The following is an 11,662-nucleotide window of genomic DNA, read 5'->3' on the forward strand; positions in this document are numbered from 1 at the left end:
TGAACTTTTAATATAACTAAGATTTCTCCCAAAAGTTAGAATATTTACCCTAACTTGAAATTATCACATTTTCAAGGTCGCTGAAGCCTAAATTGTAGCTGAACACACAAAGCAGCTTTCAAACAAACATGGACAGGAAACACGTGACAGACATAGAAACAAATTTTCCCTGAAGTTCTGTTCAAAATATCATCGAAAAGATTTGATAAAGAAAACTTTTCTGTGTGAGTCTATTCTTTGCCGGAACACACCCACCCAAGTGATACCAGCTCCAATGCAGGGCTCTATCCCAGGACCCCAGGATCACGACCTTAGCCAAAGGCATACACTCAACGACTGAGCCACCCAGTAGCCCCAATTCATCTCTACTTCTAAGGACAAAATTTCATTCTGAGATCTAGTACAATTCCTCACTTCTGAGAGGAGGAAACCGAAGCTTGCAGAGGATAAGACTTCAATTAAGATACTTTTTTGGTGGGGGGCACCTGGGTGGCTCAGTGGGTTAAGCCTCTGCCTTCGGCTCAGGTCATGATCTCAGTGTCCTGGGATCGAGCCCCGCATCGAGCCCCGCATCGGGCTCTCTGCTCAGCAGTGAGCCTGCTTCCTCCTCTCTCTGCCTGCCTCTCTGCCTACTTGTGATCTCTCCCTCTCTCTCTGTCAAATAAATAAATAAAATTTAAAAAAAGAAAAAGAAAAAGAAACAAAACAGATGAATATAGGGGAAGGGAAAGAAAAATAAGAAAAACAGAGGGAGGCAAGCCATGAGACTTAACCATAAGTAACAAACTGAGGGTTGCTGGAGGGGAGCTGGTGGGGGGGGCGATGGGATAATTGGGGGATGGGCATTAAGGAGGGCACTTGATGTAATAAGCACTGGGTGTGATATGCAACTGATGAATCACTAAATTCTACCCCTGAAACTAATAATACATTATATGTTAACTGACTTGAATTTAAATTTAAAAAATACTTTGGGGGCACCTTGGTGACTCAGTTGGTTAAGCATCTGCCTTTGGCTCAGGTCATGATCCCAGGGTCCTGGGATTGAGTCCCACGTTGGTTCCCTGCTGAGCAGGGAGCGTGCTTCTCCTTCTCCCTCTGCCTGCCACTCCCCCTGCTTGTGCTCTCTCTCTCAAATAAACAAATAAATAAATAAATCTTTAAAAAAATTTTTTTTTTCACAATAGTTTTGCTGTCCTAAAAATTCCCAGTGTTCCATCTGATCATCCCTTCATCCTCCTGAGCCCCTGGCATCCTTGCATGTCTCCATAGTTTTTAGCCATTCTAACAGGTGTGTAGTAGTATCCCACTGTTTTCATTTGCAATTCTGCAGCGACATTTGATATGAAGTATCTTTTCATGTGCATACTTGCCATCAGTATATCTTTTTGGTGAGGTGTCTCTTCAGATTGTTTGCCCATTTTTAAACTGGGTTGTTTTCTTATTCTTGAGTTTTAAAAGGTCTTTGTATATTTTGGATACCAGTCTTTTATTCTATATGTATTTTGCAAATATTTTCTCCGAGTTTGTGGCTTGTCTTTTCATTCTCTTAACAGAACAGAGCAGTCGTTTTTAATTTTAATGAAGTCCAAAATATCAGTTTCTTTTTTCTTTCATGGATCATGGTGTTGGTATCATATCCAAGAAGTCGTCAACAAATCCAAAGTCACCTAGATTTTCTCCTATGTTATCTTCTAGGACGATTTTTTTTTTCAGCATTTCCCCCCAAACCTTATTCCCCCCAAACTAATTTTAAGACATTTAAAGTGTACAGGGGCACCTGGGTGGCTCAGTCCATTAAGCATCCAACTCTTGATTTCAGCTCAGGTCATGATCTCAGGGTTGTGAAATCTGGTCCCCCACCAGGTTCTGCACTCAGAGTGCAGTCAGCTTGGGATTCTCTCTTTCCTTCTCCAGCTGACCCTCTCCCAGCTCTCATGCATGTGCATGCTCTCTCTCTCCAAAAGAAATAAATATTTTTTTAAAAAGTGTACAATGTGAAGATTTGCTATACATATACATTGTGAAAGAATTCCCCTCACCAAGTGAATCATCCATCACATATTTACCTTTTTAATTTTTTTGGTGAGAACATTTAAGTTCTACTGTCTTAGCAAATTACAAAGAAACAACATAGTGTTATTTACTAGAGGGACCATGTTGTACATTAGCTCCTCAGACCATATTCATCTCATTTCTGAGAGTTTGTACCCTTTGAACGACCTCTCCCTATTTCTCCCACCCCCAGCTCATGGCAACTACTTTTTCACTTTCTGTTTCTATGAGGTCAACTTTTTTGTTATGTCTTTTTTTTTTTGGTTATGTCTTTTTCTAGGTTCCTCATAGAAGAGAGGTACAAATACCATGAGGTATTTGTCTTTCTCTAGCATAATGACCTCCAGATTCATCCATGTTGTTCTAAATGATGGGATTTCCTTTTTTAAGGCCAAATAATATTCCATGGTACATACAGACCACGACTTCTTTATCCATTCACCTGTCCACTGACTCTCAGATTGTTCCCATACTTTGTCTATTGTGAATTATACTGCAATGAACATGGAAGTGCAAATATCTCTTTAAGGTAACGATTTGGTTTCCTTTGGCTATACACCCAGAAGTGGGATTGTTGGATCATTTGGATACTTCTATTAATTTTTGGTTAAATATAAATTTTGGATAAAGAATTTTTTAATTAACATATGGAGGAACCGCCATAATGTTTTCCATAGTGGTTGCATCAGTTTGCATTCGCACCAACAGTGCACAAGGGTTCCCTTTCATCCACATCCTCGCCAGTGTTTATCTCTTGTCTTTATTTTATTTTATTTTATTTATTTGACAGAGAGAAGCACAGAGAGAGAGAGAACACAAGCAGGGAGAGAGGGAGAGGGAGAAGCAGGCTTCCCGCTGAGCAGGGAGCCCGATGCCGGACCCTGGGATCATGCCCCGAAGGCAGACGCTTAACGAATGAGCCACCCAGGCGCCCCTATCTCTTTTCTTTTTTTTTTCTTTTTCTTTCTTTTTTTTTAAATTTTTTTTATTTTTTATAAACATATGGAATACTATGCAGCCATCAAAAGAAATGAAATCTTTTCTTTTTGATAATAGGCATCCTAACAGGTGCGAAGTGATAGCTCATTGTGGTTCTGATTTGCATTTCTCCAATGATGAGTGATGATGGCCATCTACATGTCTTCCTTTGGAAAATGCCTATTTGGGCCCTTTGCCCATTTTTAAATTCTTCTAGGAGTTTTATAGTTTCACACTTAGGTCTATGATCTATGCTGAGGTAATTTTTTGTAAAAGATGTAAGGTCTGTGCCTAGATTTCATTTTTTTGCACGTGTATACCCTGTTGTTCCAGACTGTTGTTGAACAGACTATCATTTACACATTGAATTGCCTTTGCTCCTTTATCTTAAAAAAAGGTTAAGACTTTTCAGCAATACATCCGGGTGTTCTTCTCATGTCGGTTCTTTTTGCTGATAAACTGACCACAGCTGTGTTTAAGGGAATTCCTCTGGAGTCAGAGACTTAGTTTTTTAATCTAAACTCTTTCAGTTACAAACTGTGAGACCGTGGGCAAGTTACCTCTCTGTGCCTCAGCCTCCTCAAATATATGACTTTGATAATAATAGGATTGATAATAACATAGGGCTATCATGAGACAAATTAGATAATATATGTAAAATATCGGACATATACTAAGTGCTCAATAGATGTTAGCTGTTATTATGATAGTATTCTAAGTTTAACTTGCCTTCTGCCTCAGGAGCTCACCATCAAAATATATAAAGAAGAATATGCATATATTTTTCTTTTCTTTTTTTTTTAGATTTTTATTTATTTATTTGACAGACAGAGATCACAAGTAGGCAGAGAGGCAGGCAGAGAGAGAGGAGGAAGCAGGCTCCCTGCTGAGCAGAGAGCCCGATGTGGGGCTCGATCCCAGGACCCCGGAATCACGACCCGAGCCGAAGGCAGAGGCTTTAACCCACTGAGCCACCCAGGTGCCTCGCATATATTTTTCTTTAGTCTCTATATTCCCTTCTAATTTTTATAAAAGCATGTACCATTTATGTTGTTGTCTTCAAAACCACACTTTCTGTAAACTCATTTTAGTGACAGAAAGCAGATCGGTGGTTGCTTTGTGGCCATAGATGGAGGAAAGCCACAAGGAAACTTTTGGGCATGATTGAAATTTTTTTTTATTGTAGTGTTGTTTTCATAGGTGTTTGCATCTGTCAAAACTTACTGAATTGCATACTTGAAATAGATGCTGTTGGGGTGTGTGGGTGGCTTAGTCAGTTAAGCGTTGGCCTTGGGCTCAGGTCATGAGCCCTGTGTCACCCCTGCTCAATGGGGAGTCTCCTCTGGGGAGAAGGAGTCCTCTCCCTCTGCCACTCCCCCCAACTTGGGCTCACTCTCTCAAATAAAGAAATAAAATCTTCATTAAATTTTCAAAAAAAAAAAAGTGCTGTTTATTGTACATAAACTATACCTCACTAAAGCTAAAGCATAACCTTTATTAAGAGACAAACCAGTAAATATAGAGGCTATCTGGGTATTGATATCAAGGAATTGATATATTTTTTGTACATGCAAATGTATTGCTGTTATTTTGAATTTTTTTAAAGATTTTATTTATTTATTTGACGGAGAGAGACACAGGAGAGAGGGAACACAAGCTGGAGAAGGGGGAGAGGGAGAAGCAGGCTTTCCCGATCAGCAGAGAGCCAATGTGGGGCTCGATCACAGGACCCTGGGATCATGACCTGAGCCGAAAGCAGATGCCCAATGACTGAGCCATGCAGGGGCCCCTCTGTTATTTTGAATTTTTTAAAAAAGGAACTTGGGGTGCGTGGCTGCCTGGCTGGGCTCTGTCAGTAGAGCATGTGACTCGATCTCAGGGTTGTGAGTTTGAGCTCCACATGGAACATAGAGATTACTTTTAAAACTCAAAGACCCCCAGGGGCACCTGGGTGGCTCAGCCGGTTGAGCCTCTGTCTTCGGCTCAGGTCATGATCTCAGGGTCCCGGGATCAAGCCCCGCATCGGGCTGTCTGCTCAGTGGGGAGCCTGCTTCCCTCTCTCTCTGCCTGCCTCTCTGCCTACTTGTGATCTGTCAAATAAATAAATAAAATCCTTTAAAAAAAAAAACACTCTAATACCCACAAAAAAATCCTCAGTAAAAAATAAATAAATAAATAAACTGTTAAAAAAAGGGAATTCTTATATAAAGATGCATGTAGAAATATTTAAAAATGACATGAGACGTGTGAAATATGCATCAAAATAATGAGGGATGGCACGACTGGATGGGGGCATAGATGAAACACACTTGACCATGAGCTGGGTGGTGTGTACATGGGGGTTCATTTCACTGCTCTCTTTTCTTTTGTATTTCTTTGAAATTATCCATAATTTAAAAGTTAAAAAAAAAAAAACCCACACATGCTGGGGGGGCCAACTGGGTGGGACAGTCAATTAAGCTTCTAACTCCTGGTTTCAGCTCAGCTTGCAATCTCAGCATTCTGAGATCCAGCCCCACATCAAACCCCACATCAGGTTCCATGTTCACAGTGGAGTCTGCTTAATTCTTTCTCTCCCTTTGCTCCTCCCCACCGCACCCTCTCTCTCTAAAATAAATAATCTTTCTTTTTAAAAAAATCACACATGGTGGCGCCAGGATGGCTCATTCTGTTGGGCCTCTGCCTTCCGCTCAGGTCACGATCCCAGGTCCTCGGATCGAGCCCGCATCAGGCTCCCTGCTCAGCAGGGAAATCTGTTTCCCCCTCTGCCTCTGTGCTTCACCCCACTCACGCGCTTGCGTGCGCATGCTCTCTCTCTCTCTCTCTCTCTCAAATAAAATCTTTTAAAAAAATCACCTATGTAGGAACTATTGACTTTAATTCAGTTAATACATGGACCAAGACTGAAAGCATTGCGAAGGTTTTTTTCATGGTTACTGCGCACCACTTTTAATTTTAATTTTTGGTTAAAATTTTTGAGATAATTGTAGATTCATCCTGCATAGTTTCCCCCAAAGGTAACATCTTGCAAAACTAAAGTCTAATATTACAACCTGGATACTGGCATTGATATAATGCACTCGTCTTCATCAGACTTCCCCCAGTTTTACTTGTATTCATTTGTGTATGGTTGCTTGTGTATTAATTATATGCAATTTTAGGGCCTATGTAGGTTTGTATATCCACCACCACTGTCAGGATACCAGAAAGTTCCAATACCACAGAATAAGGATTCCTCACTTTGTCCTTTATAACCACACTCACATTCTTGAATCTCCGCTCCCAACTCCCTAACCCCTGGCAACCAGTAATCCCTCCTTCATTTCTCAAGTTTTTGTCACTTCAAAAATGCTATATGAATGGAATCATAAAGTATGTAACCTTTTGGGTTTTTTTCCCATGCAACATAATTCCCTAGAGATTCATCCAAGCTTTGTGTATCAATAGTTTCTTTTCTTTTCTTGCTGAGTAGAATTCTGTGGTATGGATGTACCATAGCTTAATATCTAGGCTGATTTCAGTTTTTGGCTATCACGAATAAAGCTGCCATGAACATTCATAGACACATTTTTCATCTAACATTTTGTTTTGCTACTAGTATAGTAATTTTCCCTTCTATTCATTAATCATAGAAGACTAGTAATTTTGCAAACTTTCAAAATAAAATCTGTTGGCTTAATCAGTCTATACTTTTGAAGCATGTGTAATTTCCCTTAAGTGAGACTATAAAGTATTTTCTCAGTAAGATAATGAATTTCACTGGCTTTTCTCCTAGCATATTTTGAAAAACAATTCTCAATAGGAATTTGTAAATGACCTTACAATTACAGATCTTTTGATGACTAAGATAGGTCTACATCAAAGCTGGTTTCCTCTTTGTAATAATCAAAGAGAACAATTTTGCCATGCATCCTGAACCTCATAAATATGCATTAGGAGACAAATTTTCCAACTGATACACCCATATGCCATCACTAAGGCCAGAGAACATGTTACAGGTTTGAAATTTGAGCCCTTAGGCCTTTCAGCATAAAGTATAATAATGATGCAATTTATATTTAGCCACAGATATACTGAAAATTTCCAATTTGCTTGGGAGTTCTATTTTCAGAAACCACTACTGGTCTTTTAAAAAGCAAAGCATGCTTTTGTCATGGTTATTTACCTGCCACCATCTCTTAGCTCTCAACTACCTCTTTTTTCCTCTTCTCTGTGATGCCAGGGCTGGTATTCTACAAACTGCTTTTCCCAAATTCCCATGCCCATTTCCTTCTTATTATGTTCTGTTAATGGAAGGTTCTGATGGCAGATTGAAAGGAAGAAGGGACCTCTGGTTGCCACCTTCTATCACCCCGAGGGTGAGGTATCTTGATGGACAATCCTACCAACCTGTAAGACGTTTGGAGAAGAAAGAGGAACTCAACCAAAAGAAATTTAGCATGCTGTTTCCTCGAGAAGGAAGAATGGATGATAGCCAGCAGTTATAACAAATTTTCACTATATTGAACTTCAGAAGCAGTCTTCCGTTGTAAATTACAATGCATCGTGTACTAAAACTTTGAATAAAAGAACAACGATCTTGGGGTGGAATGCTCAGAGCAATTTTTCTAAAAGAAGGTTCTACATGTGAAGACTTGTTATCACTACTTATGGACTGGGACAGACCAGGAGGAGTTTCCTATTCAATATTTTTCATTTGACAAATATTTATTTACTCCGCCCCAGTGATTCTAAGTCTAAGCCCCAGGGATTCTGGTCTAGGTCATTTCCTTTATACACTGTCACCAACGCAGAGCTCATGTTGCTTAACATTAACAACCAGCACAACGGGGTAAGTTGGCCTTTCAGAAATCCAGAGGGACACCCATGAAAGTTAAATATTAACACATATATAAGTATAAAACAATGACCTCACTTTACCTAATAAAATATCACAATACTAAATGAAAGCAAAGTACAAGTTCAAGCAAGTACAGTGTTTTCTATTTTCCAGTAATTTCCTTCAGCTCCCTCTAACACAAGTGCATTAAACAATATTTTAAGAGAAATGACTAAGAATTCTATTACATTAAGACAATTCATTTGTGTGCCATTCTTCGTATTTTTTTTCAAAAATGTGTGGGGTTTTTTTTCCCTGCTTATAAGAGTAGTGTTTGTCCACTGGAGAATTCTTTTAAATAGAGCAATGTATGAATAAGAAAATAACCATCATTCATAATACCATTAACCAAGAGACAATAGCTATTAATGTTTTCTGTACCTTCTTCCACTCCTAACAATTTGGATGAAAATCATTTGGTCAGAAACAAAATTGGTATTCTTCATGGTCCTTTTTGCTTGTGTAATTTTCAGATTTTTCTGTAATGAGCTTTGCTTTTGTGATTAAAAAAAATAAAGGAATGTATAAAATAGAAGGAACGTTTGTACAAACAAGGACTGTATAGAGTAGGAGCTCTATATGTCTTGTTCATACCAGGTACCTTCGGTTCCCAGAACAATGCATGGAACACAGTAGGTACTCCAAAATTTTTTTGAACAGCTAAGATTTTCACCAGAAACTAGTGAGTGTTGCTTACAAACACAGAATGTCTGGGTATTATATCCCTCTCTCATTTCTTTTGGTAAACAGTTCATTCTATCACACAGAATCACTTTTGCTGTCTTGCTATATAAGACAGATTGAATTCAAATTCCAAGTCCAACACTTACTAGCTATGTGGCCTTGGCAAGAAACCACCATTCTCTGCCTGAGCTTCCTCATGTGGTAAGCACCTGTCCCGGTACTGGGGATATAACAAAACAAAGATCCTGCAACTTATATTTTAGTGTAGGGAGAATAACCTATGAATAGACATTTTTCAGGTGGTGAAAAGCATTATGAGAGAAAAGATAATAGAGTAAGGGGGATAGAATGCAATTACCTGTGTGAGGGGGGCATGGGGTATGTTGGTATTTTTTTTAAAAAAGATTTTATTTATTCATTTGAGAGCGATAGCAAGATTTAGCATGAGCAGCAGAGGATGGGGAGGACAGAGAGATAATCAGACTCCCTGCTGAGTGGGGAGCCTGGAGCACCTGCCCACTGGCCTTGATCCCAGGATCCCCAGTTCATGACTGGAGCTGAAGTCAGACACTTAACTGACTGAACCACCTCGGCACCCTGGTATGTTGCTATTTTATCAAAGATGGTCAGGGACTGGCTAGAGGCTTCAAAAATATCCTAGTGCCTGTGTTTTTCAAACTTCAAGTTGTGACTAAGTGTGATCATAAAAGTGCAAGGGACAGGGTAATCTGTATATTTTTTAAATGAAATAAAATACCAGACTGCATCACACATATTAAAGGTCAGCACGGTTTGATGTAACCTGTTTCAGTTTATAATACAAGTAAAACACAGTAGGCACGGAGAAAGTGGTGGCTAACAATATAGCAACTTCAATGTAAGCAGTCTTAGGGAAAGGTACCTAAACAGGGCCTCTCTCCGGTAAGAGAGCCCATACTTTAGGAATGCACCTGTTCATCCTTGCTCATTTAGCAGACTTAGCTTAGTGTAAGAGAGACAAAAACACAGAGAAGGTGGGAGAAAAAGGACCAGAGGTAAAAAGTTGGGGTGAAAAATAAAAACAAAACTGAACAGTTTAGCAAATTGAAGGAAAAGGTATTTCCTTTTTGAGGGAAAAAAAAAAAAAAAAAGGACCTGACTGGAAAACAAAAACAAAACAAAACTCAAAAAATTAGAAAAAAGGATTAACAGATTCTCCTTAGGAACAACAACAAAAATCCAAAGCTAATAAAATATGTTGTACATGATACTTTTGGATTAAGTATATGATAGTGCCTGAGTATTTTCAGAAACTCCTGAAATATCTACTTCATACTTCTGCCTCTGACCCTCAGTGAGGTGGACAGAATAAAGATTTTAAAGCCATAATGTCTATGAAGATTTCTTTCAACTATTTACACATGTAATAGTTTTTGGAAATCATGCCTACTGATCAAAAGGCAGACTGGAAATTGGCAAGCCATCTCTTACTGTGTACATGAGGACATTCCCACTGAAGCAAAGCCCTTAAGACAATTATTCTAGAACAAGCTGGACAAACTATAGAGTCCTCTGGCTAAATATAACCCACCACTTGCTTTTGTATAACTCGGAAGCTAAGAATGATTTTTCCATTTTAAAGTAATTGTAAAACAAATCAGAATATTTTGTGGCACGTGATATTTATATGAAAATTCAGTGAAAATTTATATAAAATTTCGGTGTCTATAAACTTTTGTTGGAATACAGCCAGGTTCGTCCATATTGTCTGGGGTTGCTTTCTCACTGTAAGGTGGCAGAGCTGAGTAGTTGCTCCCAACGCCTAAAATATTTACTCTGGCCCCTTTCAGAAAAACGTCTGCCAACCAGTGTTCTAGAATACAAGAACTGTGCTATTTAAACACCTTCCAACCCTTGTCCCTCTCTAGCCGAGGCCCTCTCTGCCCCAGCTTTAGTCCCTAACAAGATTCCTGGGCCTGACATGAAGGCAGAGTGTTATAATAATGAATTGTAACCTATTGGAAAGTAGAGACACCAGACAGTAAATTTCTATATAAAGTAATATTACTGGTTCTGCCACCGACTACAGTATCGTGTGGGTTTGTTTCCCGATCAGAAAAGCGGGCATGACAGAGGCAACTGAACAATTTTGTCTGAGGATCACCACGGTCATTCTCATGAAAGCACTTGGAAAATACCAAAGCAGCGAACGTTCTGGATTGCTTTTGCAGGGAGAGTCTCTCTCCGAGTCTGGATGTGCACTGAGGCTCCCTTTGCACGCAGGCATTTTGGCCACCTCCCCCCACCCAGTACCATCTCGCCCTTCGGGCCCTGCAGCCCCCTTTCTCTGCATTCCCACGCACTCCTCAGGGGCTACCAAATTCCAAGGTAGGGCTGCGCTCAAGCAAGCCATCCCCGGTCAGCTTAGGGCAGCTCTCCCCAGCTTCGCCATCGTGGAGTGGGGTCGCCCCAGAACCCCTGCAGGTGACAAGAATGACTCAGCAGGGGCTCGGACTGGGGCAGAGACAAGAACGCCGGGGTAAGGACAAAATTCTCTGCAGTTCGAGAGGGCGCAAATCATTTTAAGGACCCAAATGTGCAAACAAACGAAAATGTAATTCAAGTCAGCTTTGAGCTGTCGGCGGCCTGTGCCAGTACAGGCCGCAGGTTTAGCCTAACAGGGAGGCCCGGCGGCTTCAGCAGCCAAAAGACGCCCGCGGCCTCTGTAAAAGGTTCCCTTCGCCTCCAACGAACCCCACCTCAGCTCGACCAGGCCCAGGGAAAAGCCAGTCGGCTGGAGGGAAACCTTTCAGGGTGCACAGAACTGCATGCCCATGATTATCGGGGAGACTTTGAGGGCACAGTCATCTCTCGAGACAGACTAGAAACCATTTTCCTCCCTCGCTCTGAAATTTTGCTTGGCTAAGCGGCGGCAGTCTCCCTGCCCCCCTCCTATCCCACCGCCACGGCCGCTACAAGCAGCCACGCCCCGCGGCCCCGGGGCTCGCGGGCCCCCGCGCAGCCCGCACGCCGCGCCCCCATCCGCCCCACCCCCGCGCGCCCCCATCCGCCCCCGCGCCCGGCCCT

This window comes from Enhydra lutris, unplaced genomic scaffold, assembly GCF_002288905.1.
Source record: "Enhydra lutris kenyoni isolate GAN:26980312 unplaced genomic scaffold, ASM228890v2 scaffoldscaffold52, whole genome shotgun sequence".
NCBI lineage: Eukaryota > Metazoa > Chordata > Mammalia > Carnivora > Mustelidae > Enhydra > Enhydra lutris.